We start from the raw sequence: 21,498 nt of genomic DNA on the forward strand, positions 1-21,498 counted from the left end.
GCCAGGATCGAGTCCCGCGTCGGGTTCCCTGCATGGAGCCTGCTTCTCCCTCTGCCTGTGTCTCTGCCTCTTTCTCTCTGTGTCTGTCATGAATGAATAAATAAAATCTTTTTTTAAAAATAAAGAATTATTAAACTACCAAAAGGTGGTTAACAACTAAAAAGGGTAAAAGAGGCCTTAAAAAATATAGGTAAGATGGGGGGCTTGGCAAGATGGCAGAGTAGGAGGACCCTGAACTCACCTCATCCCATGTTTACAACTAAATATCATCCACCTCCAAGCCAATGAACTGGAAAGCAATTCAGACTGACAGAATGTAAATATAGAAAAGAAGCTGTGTCTGAAAGTTTAGGAAAGTCAGAAAGGTAGAGGGCAGGGTGCCTGCCCACAGGAGGGAGGGAGTTGTGTGTACACAGAGAAGGCTGAGCAATGGGCTCTCACACCAGGGAGCTTACACAGGGAAAATTAATCCCCATAACATTTGGCTTTAAAAACCAGAGGGGTTGAATTTTGTGAGTTTGTAAAACCAGTGGGACTTGGAGCCTGGAGCTTTAAAAGTCAACTGACTTAGCACTGGGATAGCCTAGAGGGCAAGTGATAGCCGACTTGCTATTCTTAAAAAGACAACAGAAAAGACTGGCATAGAAGAGTGGAGAGGCAACATAAAAGAGCAGTTCACACAACACAGGGGCCAAACAGGAGACATATCTGTTTATACTGATTTCTGAGTGTGTTAGGGGACTTCTCTGAAAATGAGGGACAGGTGCCATTTTCTTTCCCCATACCCCCAGCATAAACACAGGGCCATCTCCAGGAGGTGGAGCTGCACAGATACTTGCTACCTAATCTGCTAGTCGTGTGCTATGCTAAGTTCTCCTAAGGATTCACCGACTTTAAGCCTGCTACCTCAGGCCCTGGGGTTAAGGCAAATTTTGTTAAAGCTGCATGTGTGCCCTCCCCACACCCCACCCAACCACTCGGTGCAGTGTTGCTGCCCTGCACTGCATGCAGTGTCCAGCCACCATGCCACACCCATTCTTAATGCAATGGGCCTGGCCATGCCCAGCTATCACTGCATGCCACATTCAGCCTTGCCTCCTGGGTACTCTGGTGCATAGCCTCCAGCCTCTGCAGTGCCTTTTGGGATCTAGCATAGGATTAGTGGCACAGTGCAAATTTTGTTAACACTGCCGCCCCACTCCCAAGTTCCCAGTGGGTATGCCAGAACTGGTCTGTTTAGGTCCCACTAACAGCACAGAGAACAAGCACAGCCCACACTAGGCAGTCAGAGGGTACTGAAAGGAAAAGTGATTCAGATACAACAGCATAGCATAAAAACACACATAGGATACTCTCTTGAAGTGCCAGCTTTTGGTGAATAGGGGACACTGAACTCCTGGGCACTCCAGGACCTCTTCTTTATAAAGTAACTACTTTCAGGAGCAGAAGATATAGCTGACTTTCTTAACATATAGAAACATACACAGAGAGGCAGACAAAGTGAGAAAACAGAAATTTATCCAAATGAAAGAACAGGACAAGGCCATGGCCAGAGATCTAAACAGAACAGATGCAAGCAACATGCCATATAATAAATTTGAAGTAATGATCATAAGGATATTCACTGGACTTGAAATAAGAGTGAAAGACATAAGTGTGACCCTTAACACAGAGATGAGGAATAACAAAGCAGAGATAAAAGGATTCAAAAAATGAAATGAGAAGCATGCTTGATGGAATAAAGAGCAGGATAGAAGAAACAGAGGAATGCATTAGTGACTTGGAAGATTAATGGAAAGTAATCAAGCTGAACAAAAGAGAGAAAAAAATTATGCAAAATGAAAATAGACTTAGGCAATTCAGTGACTTCATCAAGTGTAATAACAGTTGTATTTTAGGAATCCCAGAAGAAAAAGAAGAGAGAAAAGGGGGCAGAAAATTTATTTGAAGAGAAAATAGTGGAAAGCTTCCCCAGTCTGGGGAAGGAAACAGATATTCAGATCCAGGAGGAACAGAGAACTCCCAACAAATTCAACAAAAGCAGACCCACACTAAGACATATTATAATTAAATTGGCAAAATATAGTGATAAAGGAACAATTTAAAAAGCCATAAGACAAAAAGAGGCAGTAGTGTACAAGGGAAGACCTCTAAGGCTAGCAGAAGATTTTTCAGCAGAGACTTTGCAAGCTAAAAGGCAGTGACATGATATATTCAAAGGGCAGAATGGGAAAAATCTGTGGCCAAGAATACTCTACCCAGCAAAGCTTTCATTCAGAATAGAAGGAAAGATAGGGTTTCCCAAACACATGAAAACTAAAGGAGTTCATGATCACCAAGCTAGCCCTGCAAGACATTTTAAAGGGAACTCTTTGAGGGGAAAGGAGCACTAAAGTGACAGCATAAAGGTAGGAAACAAAAAAGTAGTAAAAATGATTATTTTTGTAAAAAATCAGTCAACTCAAAAAGTAAAAGGATATAATATATAATAACATTTACCTAAAATGTGGAGAGTAGAGGAGAAAAGAATGTGTTCAAATTTAAATGACCATCAACTTAATATAGACTGCTATATGCAGAAGAGGTTATGTGCAAGCCTAATGGTAACCACTAATCAAAAACCACTAATGAATATACAAAGTATAAAGAAAAAGAAATTCAAATATATCACTAAATAAAATCAGCAATATATGAAAGAGAGAAATATAAGAAAGCATCAGAGAAAACCTTCAGAAACAATATCTAAACAGTAAATGCCAATAAAAAGGCAATAAGTACATATCTATTAATAATTATTTTGAATGTAAATGGACTAAATGCTGTAATGAAAAGACAAGGTGAAGAATGGGTACAAAAATAAAGGGATCCCTGGGTGGCACAGCGGTTTGGCGCCTGCCTTTGGCCCAGGGCGCGATCCTGGAGACCCAGGATCAAATCCCACATCAGGCTCCCGGTACATGGAGCCTGCTTCTCCCTCTGCCTATGTCTCTGCCTCTCTCTCTCTCTCTCTCTCTGTATGACTATCGTAAATAAAATTAAAAAAATTAAAAAAAAAATAAGACCCATGAATATGCTGCCTATAAGAGACTCATTTTAGACCTAAAGACACCTGCAGATAAAAAGTGACAGGATGGAGAAACATGTATTATGCAAATGAATGTCAAATGAAAACTAGAGTAGCAATACTTATATTGGACAAAATAGACTTTAAAACAAAGACTGTTACAAGAGTCAAAGAAGGACACTATATAATAATAAAGGAGACAATCCAACAAGAAGGTATAATAATGTAAATATTTATGTACCCAACATAGGAGCACCCACACACATAGAGCAGTTAATAACAAACATAAAGGAGCTAATTGATAATAATGCAACAATAGTAGGGGACTTTAACATACCACTTACATCAATGTACAGATCATCTAAACAGAAAATCAATGAGAAACCAGTGGCTTTGAATGACACACTGGACCAGATGGATTTAACAGACCTATTTAGAACATTGCATCCTAAAATAGAAGAATACACATTCTTTTCAAGTACACATGAAACATTCTTCAGAATAGATCACGTTAGGTCACAAAGCAAGCCTCTACAAATTAAAAAAATTGAAGTCATATGCATATTTTTTAAAGATTTATTAATTTGAGAATGAGAGAATGTGAGCTGGTGGGAAGAGCAGAGGGAGTGAGAGATTCCCTGCTGAGTGTAGATCCTGATGTGGGGCTCGATCCCAGGAGCCTGAGATTGTGACCTGAGCTGAAATCAAGAGTAAGATGCTCAACTGACTGAGCCACCCTGGTGCCACTAACATGCATCTTTTCTGAGCACAGTGCTATGAAACTAGAAATAAACCAAAAGAAAAAAAATCTAGAAAAGTAGAAGTTTTTCTATTTGCAAATGACATGATACATACTGTGTACAGAAAACCATGAAGACTCCACCAAAGACTGCTAGAACTGATAAATCAGTATAGTCACAGAACACAAAATAAGTGTACAGAAGTCGGGTTCATCTCTATATATCAATAATGTAACAGCAGAAAGAGAAATTAAGAAAACAATCTCATTTATAATTGCATCAAAAAAGATAGCTGGGAATAAACGTAACCAAAGAGGTATAAGATTTGTACTCTGGAAACTATAAAACACTGATGAAAGAAATTGAAAATGACACAGGAAATGGAAAGACAGTCCAAGCTCATGGGTTGGAAGAACAAATATAGTTAAACTGTCAATACTATCCAAAACAATCTACACATTTAATGTAATCCCTATCAAAATGCCAACAGCATTTTTAACAAAACTAGAACAAACAATCCTAAAATTTATATGGAACCACAAAAGACCCTGAATAGCCAAAGCAATTTTGAAAAAGCAAAGCAAAGCTGGAGGCACCATGATTCTGGATTTCAAGTTATATTACAAAACTGTAGTGATCAAAACAGTATGGAAATGGCACAAAAGTAAACACATAGATCAGGGGAACAGAACAGAAAACCCAGAAATAAACCCACAGCTATGTGGTCAGTTAATATTTAACAAAGCAGGAAAGAATATCCAATAGGGAAAGAACAGTCTTTTCAACAAATGGTGTTGGGAAAACTGGACAGCAACGTGCAAAGGAATGAAACTGAACCACTTTCTTATACCACATACAAAAATAAATTCAAAATGGATTTTGAATCACCTGAATGTGAGACAGGAAACCATAAAAATCCTAGGAAAAAACCAAAGGCAGTAACCTTTTTGACATGTACTATGGCAACTTTTTTCTAGATACATCTCCTGAGTCAAGGGAAACAAAAACAAAAATAAATTACAACTAAAGAAAAAGCTTCTGCACAGTAAAGGAAACAACAACAAAACTAAAATTCATCCTATGGAATGGGAGAAGATATTTGCAAATGATATATTTGATGACGGGTTAGTTTCCTTAATATATAAAGAACTTATAAAATGAACACCAAAAAGAAATAATCCAATTAAAAAATGGGCAGAAGACATGAACAGATATTTTTCTAAAGAAGACATAGAGGCAGTCAGCAGACACGTAAGAATATGCTCATCATTTCTTATCATCAGGGAAATGCAAATCAAAACCACAATAACACCTCACACCTGTCAGAATGGCTGAAATCAACAATACAGGAAACAGTAGGTGTTGGGGAAGATGTGGAGAAAAAGGAACCCTTATGCACTGTTGTTGGGAATGCAAACTGGTGCAGCCACTGTGGAAGACAGTATGGGGGTTCCTCAAAACATTGAAAACAGAACTACACTATGATCCAGTAGTTGCACTACTGGGTATTTACCCCTAAAATATAAAAATACTCATTCAAAGGGATAATGCACTCCTATGTTTATGGCAACATTATTTACAATAACCAAATTATAGAAGCAACCCAAGTGTCTGTCAATAGATGAATGGATAAAGAAGTTGTGGTGTACATACACACACACACACACACACACACACGTATACCACATACACACAATGGAATATTATTCACCCATAAGAAAGAAGGGAATCTTCTGTTAGCAAGGACATGGATCAAGCTGGAGAGTATAACGCTAAGTGAAATAAGTCCATCAGAGAAAGACAAACACTATTTGATTTCACTTATATGTGGACTTTTAGAAACAAAATAGACAAGCAAAGGGAAAAGAAAAGAGGGAGAGAGGCAATGCAAGAGACTCTTCATTATAGAGAACAAACTGGTGGTTCTCAGAGGGCCAGAGGCGGATGGATGTGTTAAACAGGTGATGAGGATTATAGAGTGCACTTGTTGTGATGAGCACTAGATGATGTATGGAATTGTTAAATCACTATACTGTACATCTGAAATCAACATAACACTGCATGTGAACTAACTGGAATTAAAATAAAAACTTAAAAAATTAGAGGGAAAACAAATTCAGAAGCAGCCACTACTTCTGAGAGAGAGCGAGCAGGAAGGAACTAAGAGTGTGGAGGAGCCCCACCCCACCCCCAGGTTGAGATTCAGAACACAGAGAAGGACCAATTACACAATGTGTTGGGTCCAGTGCAAAATGACAATGAAATTTCTTAAATTATTGAAAATTTCAAGATGGCAACATCAAAGCCACTACACAGGTTGCATGATCATGAAGATGGCTGTCACTTGGGTCATGGCTGCCACAACCAGGCTGCTGGAGGCAAACAACCTTGACAGAAGGTGTGAGCCAGAGTTGGCCTGTAAGAGAAACCTGCTGAGTGGCCAAGAGACCTTCTAAAAGGTGTGAGTATGTTGGAAGTTATCTGTAGGAAAGGCCTATAGAAGTTTTCTGGAGTTTCAATAGGTCAAGGTTTTTAGGAAGTAACTCCTGGGCTACAGGTAAAACTTTCTGGAGAGTGAGCACACTGGGGCCTCCCAAACAGTCTTGGTACCTGTAACATAGGTGGGAGAAGAAGCCTAGACTGGAATCAGGAATGAAAGCTCCTTTCTCTTGTGGTCCCTCCAGTATCCTCCATTGAGAAGCCTTCCACTATGTCAGCTTAGCAAAGGAGAAATGTTGTGTGGTCTAATTCCAGTGTCACAGGGCATGGCAAAGAAGGGTAGATTTAGAGTAATAATGTGATAACTGGCACAGGCAAGTATTTTTATTACTCCTGTTACAGATGAAAAAACTCTATTTCAGGAAGTTGGGAGCCTCCAGGTTGAAAAGTTATTTGTAATTCCAGATTTCAGAACTGTACCACTTTGCTACATTGCACTGCTTAAATGGTACTTTCATGAACTTGGCCACCTTAATAGGTACTAACTACAAACATCCTGGGGGTATAGGGGACTTGGAACAAGAAGCATAAAGTATTGGGAGGCAAGTACATTGTGAAAGTAGGCTCAGATAGAACGTCTTGCAAGAAACAAGCCACAAGAAATGAACAGCAGGAGACTAAAAGATATCCTTTTATTGTACCCAAGGACAACCAAATAGTTGGTGAAGGGAAGCTTCTTTTTGTAGAAACATAGAACTATATCCATCTAATATATGAAATGGACAGCATAGAACTTAAAATATCATCAGTTTATAAACCCTAATGATATATGGATAACTACTAATATCAAGAAAAAAATCAAAGATTATATGCTTCCTGATGGAAGCATACATCATTTTTGACGTATTATGCTAAAAATCTGTACACCAGATGAAGCCTCTAGATTTAATTTCTCATTTCCAGAAAATCCAGAGGCTGAGGAACATGTTAAAGGTAACTACAAGCATGAAGTAACCAATATCCAAAGTGTGTACAACTATAGGACAAATGATCTATGCTTTTCAATAAATAAATTATAAAAATAAAAGACAGCAGAAGAACCTATGAATTGGAAGCTTCAGAGACATAGAAACCAACTGTAATACAAGGACCTTATTTGGATTGTTAATTGAAAAGCAGTAAGAAAGAGCAAAAACTATAAAAGCAAAACTACAGGCATTTAAAACATTTATTTATTTGCTTTTTTTTTTTTTTTTTTTTTTTTAAGTAGGCTCCATGTCCAACTCATGGAGACCAGTATGGAGCTAGAATTTATGGCCCTGAGAACAAGACCTGAGCTGAAGTCAAGAGTCAGATGCTTAATTGACTGAGTCACTCAGGCATCCCAAGAGTTGGAAACATTGGATAAAGCTGTAGAATACTTGTTTATGTTTAAAATGTGACAATGGTATTTGTTTGATACATACTTTTTAAAAATTCCTATAGAGATACATAATGAAATGTATATGATAAATATATTGTAATTTGCTTCAAAATAATTGTGTGGAGAGGCATTGTAGGTGAGGGGATAAAGAAAAACAAATTAGGTATTGATAATTATTGAAACAGGATGATGGGATTCATTTTTTGGGGGGAGATTCATTTTTATATTCATTTTATATCTCTACATTTGAAAAAAATCATATGAAAATAATGATAAAATGATAATGAAAACATTTTTCTTTTGCAGAGTAATTTTATTTTTTATTTTTTATTTTCTTTTTTAAAGATTTCATGAGAAACACAAGAGAGGCAGAGACATAGGAAGAGGGAGAAGCACGCTCCCTGCGGGGATGCTAGAGACCCCCTAGCATCCTAGGTCTTTTTTTTTTTTTATTAAAGATTTTATTTATTTATTCATCAGAGAGAGAGAGGCAGAGACACAGGCAGAGAGAGAAGCAGGCTCCATGCAGGGAGCCCAATGCGGGACTAGATCCTGGATCTCCAGGATCACACCCTGGGCAGAAGGCAGCGCTAAACCGCTGAGCCACCCAGGCTGCCTGCATCCTAGGTCTTGATCCTAGGTCCTCAGGACCATGACCTGAGCCAAAGGCAGACTCTGAACCACTGACTCACTTAGGTGCCCATAATTTGACTTTTTAATGGGATTGTATAATTTGCAAGTTGCTTGCTATCTACTTCTAGAGCTGAGAGAGAAAATATGGCATTTCTTACTATAGTAGAGCCATAATAACCCTGTTTTTATAAAAGGGAATTATGTGGAAGGACTAATAAGGATTTGTTATAAAAACTTAATAATCTACCTTTATGTATTTGAATTCTTTTATTTAATTAAAAGAAATCAAGAGAAACCCTCTTCCATAGAAGTGAAGAGATCCCCCTCCTTTCACTTCATAGGATCCTTGATTCTGAGGCCTGCCTAATCTTAGCCAAGCTGATGCAAGAGAGTGTTTCACAAGATTTCATCACAATGTCCAGCAGTGCTTTTCTACTGCAGGGGACTTGAAATGGAGGAGAAAAAAATGTAAATTTTTCTATTAATTAAAATGTTTCAGGCAGCCCAGGTGGCTCAGCAGTTTAGCACTGCCTTTGACCCAGGGCGTGATCCTGGAGACCCAGGATCGAGTCCCACATTGGGCTCCCTGCATGGAGCCTGTTTCTCTCTCGGCCTGTGTTTCTGTGTGTGTGTGTGTGTGTGTGTGTGTGTGTGTGTGTGTCTCATGAATAAATAAAATCTTTAAAAAAAATATTTCAAGCAAGTAATCTTTTAGGGTATTCTTAGTCTACCAAAGTCCTCTTTATATCTTGCTCCTCAGTGTACATTTCTGAAAACAAGTCAACAAGAAGCAATAGCAACATCAAGAGACTTCCTTCCGTTCAGCCCCAGTGCTGTTTAAAACTGTAGGTGTCATTTTTTTTTACTCTTCTCTTGGTACTTGCTGGGCCTGCCATAGTTTCATATACTCATGTGGTGTTGGTTGAATTGAATTATATTATGAATTATACAGCAAGGTGTCATGAGAAGACCGAGTTTCTAGTCTGTGACTCACCATTGAGTTGTCATGGGACCTGGCATGAGTTATGTCACCTCTCTGGGCCTCAGTGTCTTCATCTGCAAAATTATGGTAATGCAGTAGAAAATCACTACGAGCCTTTCCAACTCTGACATTCGATAGATAAAAGGGTCAAACTTATAACTTCTGCTTAATATGATAATATTTAGGATCATAAATTGTGTTTTCTCCATATTGTTCCCTTTGGCCTCCATTTCCTTTTCAAGGCTGGGTCCAGGAAAAGTTTGCATCAGTGCTGAGATCCTAAGACGACGGGAAGCTTTTGTGGAAAAAGGCTGACCAAAAATCAGATGTTGCCTCCCAGACTCCTCAATGTCTTGATCCTACTTAAATTTGACAGAATGTCCAAGCTGCTCCATGGAAATGGAGTGGAGGGAAAAATCCCAGAGGTGAATGTAATTTTCTTTCTGCCACCAGACAGAAATGGAAACATAGTAATAGTAGAAAATAAGATTATAGTTTGAATAGTGTGTCCATTGCATATAGCATTCAAAACATTCAGTGTAACTCTTCCTACATCAGCTGCTTGTTTTGGTGTCCTATAGAGACAGTCTAAGTGGCGGTAATAAAAGAGATTTGACATTCTGTAATATAAAGTGCTAAGGACTGAATTGTATCCCTCCAAAATCCGTATGTTGACTGGACTCATGTACCTTCCAGTGTTTGGAGATAGGGCCTATGAAAAGGTGGTAAAAGTTAAATGAGATCATAGGGTAGGGTCCTAATCTGAAAGGTTTCTATAAGAGGAGGAAGAGACACCAGAGCTCTTTCTCTCTCTCTCTGCAATGTGAGAACACAGCAAGAGGTGGCCTTCTGCAAACCAGGAAGAGAGACCTCACCAGAAACTGATTATGCTGGTACCCTGCTCTCTTCATTGGCTTCCAGAACTGTAAGAAAATAAATTTCTGTTTTGTTTTTTTTTTTTAAGCCATCCAGTGTGTGTATTTAGTTATGGCTGCCTGAGTAGACCAATATGTAAAGTTGGGACTGGTGATAATTACATCTAAGGGACTGTAAATAAAATCAGTGCCTTTGATTTTGCTGTATACTTCCTTCCTCTTATTTAGAACCTGGGAATTTTATTATTTTTTAATTTTATTTATTCATTCATTCATTCATTCATTCATTCATTCATTCAAGAGAGGCAGAGACACAGGCAGAAGGAGAAAGCCGGCTCCCTGCAGGAAGCCAGATATGGGACTCAATCCCTAAACTGGGATCACACCCTGAGCCAAAGGCAGACGCTCAACCACTGTGCCACCCAGGTGTCCCAGGAATTTCAGATGCAGGATAAGGTGAATTGTATCAGGTGTGCTGACAAGGGGGTGAAACTGAAGAGCAGTGGGACTAAGTGGGGCTTGTATAACTATTTTGTGGGGAGTTCTCCCTACCTGGTACAAACACATGTACACCTCTTTGAAATTCCCCTAGAACATAGAAATTTCTTCATTTAAATTTCTCCGTTTAATTCTTGCCAGTGGCCTACAAACTATCTTGTCATAAGCTGAAATCAAGAAAAATGTGCTATAACTGTAAAGCATGAGGCTCTCCTCTATTTATGATCACCTATATTACTTGCAAAATGGAAGAGAATGGTCTTGGACAGACTAGCACAGAATTTTGAAAAATCACCTTATATTTTGCCTAAATTACTAGAATAGTTGTTTGCTGTTGTCATTTTTGGTGGTATATATATATATATATATATATATATATATATATCTTTATATTTACATTATATAAAGATTCTGTTTTCCCATGAATAGACTCAGGGCAGGGGAGAGAAATCAGCTTCAGAAAATACTGGTCAATAATAGAAGTTGGTCTGTTGTTATTAAAATTCAGCTTAGAAGAATCTACAGGAAGTTTAATCTGTCTGTAGAAAACTGGTTGTATGTAAAGCCTATGGCTGTGTGAGATCTGTTTTTTTTTTTTTTATCTTTATTTATCCAATAAGCAATGATTAAGCCTCATCTTGGTTATATGTTCCTTTTGCCTTGTCTGTGAGATGGTCATCATGTCCCTTCTGATTCTGGTCATCAGGAAATCACAGGGTCTTCTCAGGTTTTGTTCATTGGATTTTCGTCCTCGACGCTTCTGTGTAATACTGCAGCTCAGTGTGTGTCAATATTTAAGTTGAGACCTCTGGAAAGAGCTCTAATTTCTTATATCACGCTCAGGGATGATTATCATGGCCCAAGCTCTTTGTGTGACCTCTGTGCCCTGGTATCTTAAAGAAAGATTGGATGGCATGATATTGGCTCTGATGATGAAGGTTACTAAAAATGACAAATAACTGACCCTTTAATAAGATTTAACACAGGTTTATTGGGCTGTGAGGTTGTCAGTGGTAATGAGATTTTATTCTCATTTTCTCACATCTCTTAATTTACAGCAGATTGGAAAAAAATTGTTTTTAAGGGCTACCAAAAACAAGATTCATGGCTTCTGCTCATGGATATCTTAAGCTCATTAGAAAATTATGAAGATGCATAATGCCCAGGGTAAACTAAAGACTCATAAAACATTTTGCTTAAGGTAAAATTGATTTCAAATGTGCTGGGGAGTGAATATTAGTTAGCCTTAGATTAATTCCCTTTAGCTTGGAGAGTACATTGTATGGGGCAAGGTAGTTCTTTAAATTAAAGATGGCATAATTAAAAGTGCAATAAATTGAAAGAATTACTTTATTTGATATAATTTCTATGCAGTCTGGTCTCACTGTCTGATTCTGTTATGGCACTGCCAATGAGTGGTGACGACTAGGTACTGATTTTCAACTGTATTATTCTTCACTGTAATCACCCTTTATTATAACACTTATCTGCAAGGGTACATCGATCAGAAAATGCCCATTAATTACACCACTAATGGTCAGCAAGTGAGAGGATTATGCTAGAATGAATAGAAAACGAGCTGTAAGTACCTTTGGGATAGTCACTGTAACTCTAGCAGTGGTACTGCGGGTAATGCTGAATTGGTAGGCAAAACTGTCTGCCTGGAGCCTGTGAGTGACAAGCATTATTGACCTTTCATTTACTTGGAAAACTGCAGGAGCCTGAAGCCTAATATTAACCAATGATACTCAGAGCTTCTCTGGCATGGCAAGGCATGAGGAGTGTAATCCCCTGATAATCCACAGAGATGAAGATGTTTCTAAATGACATAGTTTGACTCTGCTTCAGGTTTTTGTTTGTTACCTTTCTGTTCTGAAGATGGATGAAATTTTAAATGTGAGCCACAAGCTGTTTATACTTGAATATGAAATACGGAAAAGAATAATGATTTTTAATAAATTGTTTCCAAATACCTAGCAGGTTAATGTGTGCATTTATGGAATATGCTTATATTGATTTTTCTTACTTTATGACTAAAGTAATTGTCATATGCCTTAGAAGTATTATAATATCCCTTAGAATTATTGTAATGTTTGCTAATATGCCTTAATCTAGAAATTATCCAACTCTGACCCCATTGGTATTGAAATTACACTTCTATTTTTTAAAGATATATTTAGTGCTTAGAAGGATCACACTTGTCAAATTTTGTCCTATACTTGTGGCATGGGGTATATAGTTGGCATAAGTTTTTAAATGTCATTGAACTTGAAAAATTGAAAGAAAGGAAGTAAGATGATTTTCAATAGGCTTTAACAAAGAAATGGGAAGTATAGAATCACATAATTAGATAAAGAAGAAAATGGATAACTATGGGCCATTCACTGGAGAATTTAGTGTGTAAATTAATTTTAATATTTGAAGTAAGAGTGGGAAAAAGCAGGCAGGAGAGTTGGAAACACTCTTGAAAAGAAAAAGAGCGACTTTTCCTCTGTATCCAACTTCATTGCTAACATAAAACAACATTTTGGGTTATTGAGGTGAGTCAGAAGTAGCACCCATCAGAAAGAAGCAGCATCGCAAAATAAATAAATGAAGACACAAGTAACTACAATGCTAATCTTAAATATCACTGCCCTTCACTAGTCTCTTGACTGAAAAGCAGGAAAAACTAAAAATAACCATCTGCCAATTAGTTTTTTAAAAAAAAACAAAAAACGAAGCACTCAGTTTTTCAAGTCATCCCTTGCACCCTTTGCCAAACAACTTTGATTTTATTTTCTTTCTCAGATAGCGTGAGTGTACTGCTTGCTTTTGGCATTGAGAACACTATGCTTTTGTCTCCCATGGATGCCAAATATAGGGCAAATTAATATTCAGCATACCTATTACTCAGAAATTAAAGTACTATTACATTTCTTCAGAATGATGTCTTTTATTACAAAGATACATTTAATTAGGCATTTAAAAATGAAGTGTTCCTTGAAATTTGGATGTAATTTTATTATTTCCATAATTCTCTTGCCAAATTAATTAGATATTGTGAGCCAAATGTATAATTTAAAATCATCAGATTAATGCAAATGACATTTTATATATAAAATTAAATGGGAGAGTTTTAGAGATTTCTTAATTTAATCTGAAAGGCAATTGTGAAATAGCTCTCTATCAAAATTAAAGATGTTATTTAAAATTAATTCTAAAGCTAAAGGACAAACATTACTTCAGATTAAATACTAAAGGACAAAGATTAATAGTGAAAAATCTTTAATTAGTAAGAAGGAATTGAGTGGAAAATTATTAACTTGTCCCTTCATAAATCTTTAATACTAATTGATTAGTGCTTTATATTTAAAGATATAATCACCAGAGTGTAAATAAGCAGTGTAACCTTTCTTAATAGTGGGCTATAATATTCCGCCAGACACTTGAAAGACACTTTCTTCTGGAATAGTCTCTTCTAAGAATATTGGAGCTGTTTTATTTAAAAAGCTAAATTCTTGTGAACTTTAGAATCACTTCCTAACTTTGAATCTCTTTCTGCCACAAACTATTTCTCTGCCATCATATTATTTCAAAAATACTAAATTTACCTCTAGTGTAAAAAAAAAATGTGGGCATGCCTGGGTGGCGCAGTCGGTTAAGCATCCAGTTCTTGGTTTCAGCTCACGTTGTGATCTCAGGGTCAGGAGATCTAGTCTCCTGTCAGGCTCCACACTCAGTGATGAGTGATGAGTCTGCTTAAGATTCTCTCTCTCCCTCCACCCCCCTTCCTCCACCCCACATGCTCACAGGCTCTCCCTCTCTCTCAAATAAATAAATGAATCCTTAAAAAAAACATGATTTCTCAGACTCTCATCTGTGATTTCTCAGACTAGGTAGTCATTTAAAAACATCCTTAAGAATTTATTCTTAGGGGATATTAGGTGGCTCAGTCAGTTGAACATCTGCCTTTGGCTTAGGTCATGATCTCAGGGTCCTGGAATCGAGCCCAGCATCAGGCTCCCTGCTCAGTTGGGAGCCTGATTCTCCCTCTCCCTCTGCTGTTCCCTCTGCTTGTACATTCTCTCTCTCTCTCATTCTCTGTCAAATAAGTGAATAAAACCTTTTTAGAAATTTATTTTTAACTTCTTAACAACTACATTTTATTACAGAAGCGTCAATACCTGTCCATGTTCATGCTGCTCAAAATTTTTGAATTTTTGAAACTTACTGCTCTATTAATAAGCATAACTGGGGATAATTTTCTCATGATCAGTGTTCTAGAGAAGTCCAAATAGTAAGGATAAAATAAAAACTTGAATGTATTTTAATTAGCATATAAAGATTTGAAGAAATGGAAAAAAGTTGATTCCATTGTAATGTATGGAAGAACTAAATTTGACAATGCAATGTTTCTGGTGGTCTCTCTCTAGGAAAAAAAAAATGACTTTAAAGAGACCATTTCCAATAAGAATGTGTCACTTCTTTGATTCAAATATTATTGTCATTACTTTTTTCAGGACCACTAAGCAAAATGGCACCCCTTTTGGTAATTATTTCTGGAAAGGAGTTCAAACATGTTTGAACATGTGAAATTCATTCAATCACTCAATAATATTGAATGATGTGGGTTCAGGCTGAGGACAATATCCTGAGGACAAAGCAAACTAGTACTATTGCTCCAATTTCTTCTATTGGCTGATTGGCAATCTTAAGGAATTGTCATTTGGTTAAGAATAACTTCAATTCTTGCTTACTAGTGAATATTGCCTCTCAGTCAAAAGACCATTTAGAGATGTTACAATGGTCATATAATCTAATTCAGTGATTTCCAAAGTGGACTGTGGTTCCCCCAGTGATTACACAAGATGAAGAGATAGAAGAATAAAATAGAAGTTCCATTTACATGGATGTGGCAGCCATAGGTTAGCTGGTTGTCAAAATCATTAATTTTTTTCCTGGCACACAACAAGATTACATTTCACAAACTTCCTTGCAGTTAGGTGCATCCACATGATTGGATTCCATTTAATAGTACATGAGGTGAGTGACGTATTCAACTTCTAGGCTTGACCCATAAAAACTCACATTGTTCTCATAAATACTCTTTTCCTTCTGCTGGTTTGATGGATGACATAAGCATAGTGGCTTCAAAAAACCATTTGTTAAAGATTGTGGAGCCATTTGTAAGAGAGTTGCCATAGATAAGGAATATAGTTTTTGATATATATGAGGAAGAAATAAACTTTTCTTTCCTTTTCTTTCTTTCTTTCTTTCTTTCTTTCTTTCTTTCTTTCTTTCTTTCTTTCTTCTTTCTTTCTTTTTTTCTTTTCTTTCTTTCTTTCTTTCTTTCTTTCTTTCTTTCTTTCTTTCTGCTAATGTTACTTTCATAATATTGTTGTGGATGTTTTATACCATAATAATTTATACTATAGTATGTGTATTATTTATAAGGAAGCATGTGCATATACTGGCGGGGGGGTATACTCATTTGTTTCTTTCACCTTAAACTGTATATAGTAATAAAAAAATTGTGGACCAGTGTTTTAATCAATTCTTAAATTGTGTGACTGGATGACATATCTGTTTGATTCTTTTCATTTTTCCTTTCAGGAAATATTTATTGAATAGCAGCTCCTATGTATTAGACAGACACAGGCCTAGACAAGGATGATAAAATGATGATCAAGTAAATATACATGGTTGCTTATCTCTATAAAATCTACATTATAATAGGAAAAAACAGGCAAAAATAAGTAAGGGAAAATTTGATTTTTAGTGGATAATTTTTATGGAAGAAATGAGTAAAGCCTTGAGAATAGAAAATAATGATAGTCAGGTGGTGTACTTAGTTTATACAGGATGATCAGGAAAATCCTCTTTGAGAAGTGGCATGTGAGATGGAACTAATAGTTAACTGAAGGATAAGGATCAGAAGGGAATTCTGGCAGTAAGAAAATAGTATATGAATAGACATTTTCTTGGACTTGAAGACAAGTGTGGCCAAGACAACATGACTGAAGAGAGAGAATGGTACAAATGTTACAGAAGCACATGGGGATTTTAATTTTTTTAATCTTTAATTTTTTAAAAGATTTATTTATTTATTTATTTATTTATTTATTTATTTATTCATGAGACACAGAGAGAGAGAGAGAGGCAGAGACATAGGCAGAGGGAGAAGCAGGCTCCATTCAGGAAGCCCAATGTGGGACTTGATCCTGGGACTCTGGGATCATGCCCTGAGCCAAAGGCAGAGGCTCAACCACTGAGCCACCCAGGTGTCCCTAAATTTTAATAAAAAAAAAAAGATTTTATTTACTTGAGATCGAGTGAGAGAAAGTGAGCACAAGCTGGGGCAGGGTGGGGGGTCATGCAGAGGAAGAGGGAGAAGCAGACTCCCCACTGAGCAGGGAGCCTGATGTGGGGCTCTATCTCAGGACCCTGGGATCGTGACCTGAGTGGAGCCGGAGCCGAAGGCAGATGCTTAATTGACTGAGCCACCCAGGCACCCCCATAAGACTTACTTTTGAATTGTATATGAAGAATTGAGGGAAAGAGTAGAGCCAAGGGTGACTCCTAAGACTTGGTTTGAGTAGTTGAGAATTGATTAGGCCTTTTACCAAGATAGGAAAGAATGGGTTTGTGTGTGTGTGTGTGTGTGTGTGTGTGTGAAAACAAGTTTTAGAAGGAAAAAAAAAGAGTTCTTTTGCATATATGAATTTGAGATACAAAGAGGAAACCAAATATAGGAGTCGGAGGAGAGGTCTGGGAAGGTGGCATAAATTTGAGAATCATAGACATAATAATTTTATTTAAACCCATGGTATTTAATGAGATCATTTAGGGAGAATACAGAGAAGAAAATGAGCACAAGGCACACTTCTAAGGATCTCAAAATGTAGAGAGAAGAAAGCATAAGCCAGCTAAGGAAACTGAGAGGAAGCAGTAGAGATGAGTAGACAAACAGTGATGTCACTGAAGTTAAGAACAATGTTTCCATAAAAAAAAAGAAAAAGTGGTAAAACCTGTTGAAAGGTGCTGAGAAATTCAGCAAGATAAGGAAAGAACATTCCCACAAACCTTGGCAGCGTGGATTTGACTTCTGCAGATGTCCTTTGAGACTTGACTGGAATAGTTCCTGTGGAAAGAGGAAGAAACCAGTATTGAGAGGAGTTCATGATGAATAGGAAGTAAGGAATTAGGGAATGTTGTGAAAACAACCCACTTAGGGAGTTTGACCATAGAGGGGAACAAGGAAATGAGGCCATGTCTAAACTAGTATATGGGGTTATGAGAATCAAAAAAGTAAATTATTTATTATGTTATTGTGAAAATCATGGCAGCAACCATAGCATATTTGGAAATAGTGGAAATGGTATGGTAGAAAGAAAAATATGAATGATGCAGGAGATTGGAGGTTGAATGATGGAGACAGGTTTTAGGAAGAAAAGGGAGAATTGTTACCAAGGCCACCAGTGGATCGGTCCAATGGATTGACCTTTTATGGGGAGGGATACTGAAATGGGAGAGAAGAGACGGATCATTCAAGTTCAGTCAGTTTTTAAGGTGAGTTGTGGGAGTAGGAGGGCTTTGTATGTAATGGCTCCAATTTTCTAGTTGTAGTAAGGGGCAGGTTTAGTGTGGAGGAAGGAGGAGGAATTGTATAGGAAGAGAGAAATAGGATGTAGGCAGTTTTGAGTGGCAATTGATAAAGTGAAATCAGTCAGCTCAAATGTGATTTTTTCCCCCAGAAACTGTCAGAACAGAATGCTATGAAAGCTGTTAAGAATTTGTGGGAGTAGCTGATGCAGTTTTAGACAATAGATGTTAGAGTGAGGCTAAACCTGGATTCAAATTCTGCCTTTATTCTTGACAGTGTGACCCCAGGCAAGTCATTTTGTTTCTCTCTCTTTTTAAAAAATTTTTTTTTTTCATTTTGTTTATCAGTTTTCTTCTCTGTAACATGACTATGACAATGCTTATCTTGTTTATAATAAAAGTTAAATGAGTTAGTGTATATAAAGTCTTTAGCAGAAATAAAGCCCTTAATAAATGGCAGATATTGTTATTATACATGGATATTTCCTTTATACAAGCTGTCATAGGTAAGAGTCCTTTGTTTGTTTGGACCTTTGATCATTTTCATTTGCAAGATATTTTCTTTGCTATGAATTTAGAACAAACTATTTGTTTATTTGGCAACCTATTTGTACAAAACAGTATGCATTGCCCTGAATTTCTTTATGTCCCAAGTCCCCATCCTCAACAACTCTAGAGGATTGCTCTGTTTTGATGGGATAAAGGACAAAAGGAATCCCATATTCAGTTGCAATTAAGTAAGGAATTATTTCTGAAGAGATTATTGATGAGCAGATTTTTGCAGAGAAGCAAGATACTGATGGAGAGAGTAGAAATGAATTTGTAGGCCACTGGGCGTGTGTGTGTGTGTGGGGGGGGGCGGTGGCATGAGGAAAGATACGGAGATGAAAATGAGCATATCACTTATATGAGATAGCAGGCAGCTATTGCTGGGGAGAGCAGAGAGGCTGTGGTGAGAGGTAATGAGAAATGAAGGTGGGATGGGATCCTGGGGGTGTAATATTAGTGGAAAGGGCTGAAGGCCAGGGAGGGCTTGGGGTGTGCATAATAAGTGACACTGGAGCACCACAGACTGCTGAGCAGGCAAAGGACCTGAAGAAAATGAAGTTAGAGGAAAATCATTAGAGCATCTGTGAGTAGGTGGGATCTGATGAAAAGAGACTGGAGGCAGAGAAACTGGCTCAGAAGCCATCACTGCAACTCGGATGTGGGCTGATGAGGACCCTGGGCTGGCTGCCTATGCGAGTGGAGAGGAAATGGTAGATTAAAACGGCATGATTTCAGTGTTTGTGGGAGGTTGTGTGAAGAAGAGTGAAGAGAGCAATAAAAAATAACTCAAAACTTGAAAACTACAAGGGAATTGGGGGTTATGGCGATGCAGTATTTTGAGAGGAGGGTAGCCTGGGGGCAATGGGAGAAGAGAAGGGGAATGTTTTAATAGGGTAAATAAGACCAATGCATAGCTGAATAAAACTTATATTTGGATTACAATAGTGAAAAACCAGGACTGGACAACACATTACTATTTCAAAGAAGGAAAAATAATAGGAAGAAAGACTATGTGGAACACTCTCCAGAAATTGTAATCTGGGGCAGTCCCAGGCTGTATAATGTTTCCGTTCCATTTTGCCTATAGATGTAAAACAATGTGCACAGGAGAGATCATGAGTTGGCTTTGAGTTCCCTGGCTCCCTGTTTCTCTCTGTCTTCCCTCTGTAGGGTTCACCTCGAGCCTCGGTGTGTCAGGCCTGGGAACAAGAGGAGCAAGTTTGCCACGAGACTTTGGTACTTCGTGAGACACCTCAGAGGTTCTAACAGCCTCTCTGCAGCTGGCGAGTACAAGATGAAGCAAGGTGTTTCTGAGAGCTGGAATTGGTCCAGGAGTTGTCTTGGATGCCACTGGATCACAAGGTGCCATGGCCCAGGGTCTCTAATGATTGACAGGTGATGAGCCCTTAGCACAGCTAGCTCTATTTGGTCCTTTGCGGACACTGATATTTCACTGTCGTCACTGAAACGTGGCTCTCTTTGCAGTCTATGTAACTAGTGTGGTCAGCGTTAGAAGTAAAATCTCTTGCTTATAAAAGGCTTCCATGAATATGTTAGTTTGGAATGCCTTTCTCAACTTGCTCTGTGCACAAGGAGAGGAAAGGCGGTGCCCTTTCAAGTTTAACCAGATCACAGAATGACTGTTATCTTTAACACTTTTAAGGTACCCTTAACTGTGAAGTAAAGTGTAAATTAGCAGGAAAAACATGTTTGGTTTCCTGACTAAGAGGGAGAAGTTTCAACAGTTGACATCCAGCTGATTTTTTGGTTTTGGCTCATAAGTGTTCTGTTTTTAATAGTGCTGACAAAACTTCTGAAAGTGAGGCATATAGTGCATAAAAGAACACAAGTCCCCATCTTAAAGAATCTTGTTGGATTAATTTCCTACAGCATATATATGTTTTGTTTATAGAATTTATTAATAATGTGCATCTTATGCACCTTTTTTGTATTACAGAGATACATATATATGTAGCAGTATAATGTTTGCATCTTTTTCAAGTTCAATCTCCCAATTTAGTGAACTTTAATATTTTCTAATTATGTTAACTTCTTTTTTACTCAAAACACGGTAAATTGTGATTATTTTACTCCATTAAAAATACTTTCAGATGGTCCAAAGATTTAAATTAAGTGCGCGTGTTATGTTGGTATTTAATTACATGCTTGAGATTTCTATTGCCAGTGAAAATATTTTACTCTCTTTAGAAATAAATTTATACTTCATATTGATAGCTTTAATAAAAAATGGTATATAATGAGGCATAAAGAGCAAAACAAGGAAGTTAATATATTTTGAATCTGAATTTGTAAAGAATGCCCTTTCTAAAGATTTAACCCAACAATATTAATAAATGTAGATGAGGAAAAAACTGGTTTAAAAGTGAGTGAATCAAAGTATTTTAAAAAATAAAGTGTTTCCTGTGTCTGACCAGCTGTCTGTAGGATTAGGCTGGGACTGGAACACATACCTAAGGTGTGGGCAAGTGAAGTCTTTGTCTTCAAACGTACTAAGTCACCAGAAAGCACATTCCATCTGCTCTGTTCATACATTGGCCACATGGACCAGAAAGTGTTTTTCACGTGCATTCCACAGTTTTCGGAAGCATCTTTCAATGTAGTAGCTCTTTGAAATTAAGTGTGATTTTGACAGACAGGTTTCTCTGTAAAGCAGGGTGAGAACTTCTTACATGTGAATTGGAAACAGACTT

General features: G+C 37.5%; 1 pseudogene; it reads right to left on the bottom strand.

Annotated features, from left to right (window-relative positions):
• Positions 1 to 20,156, bottom strand: part of LOC140603553 (bifunctional methylenetetrahydrofolate dehydrogenase/cyclohydrolase, mitochondrial pseudogene) — a 30,854-nt pseudogene extending 10,698 nt beyond the window's left edge.
• Between the last annotated feature and the right edge of the window lie 1,342 nt (positions 20,157 to 21,498).

Source organism: Canis lupus, chromosome 14 (assembly GCF_048164855.1).
Source record: "Canis lupus baileyi chromosome 14, mCanLup2.hap1, whole genome shotgun sequence".
NCBI lineage: Eukaryota > Metazoa > Chordata > Mammalia > Carnivora > Canidae > Canis > Canis lupus.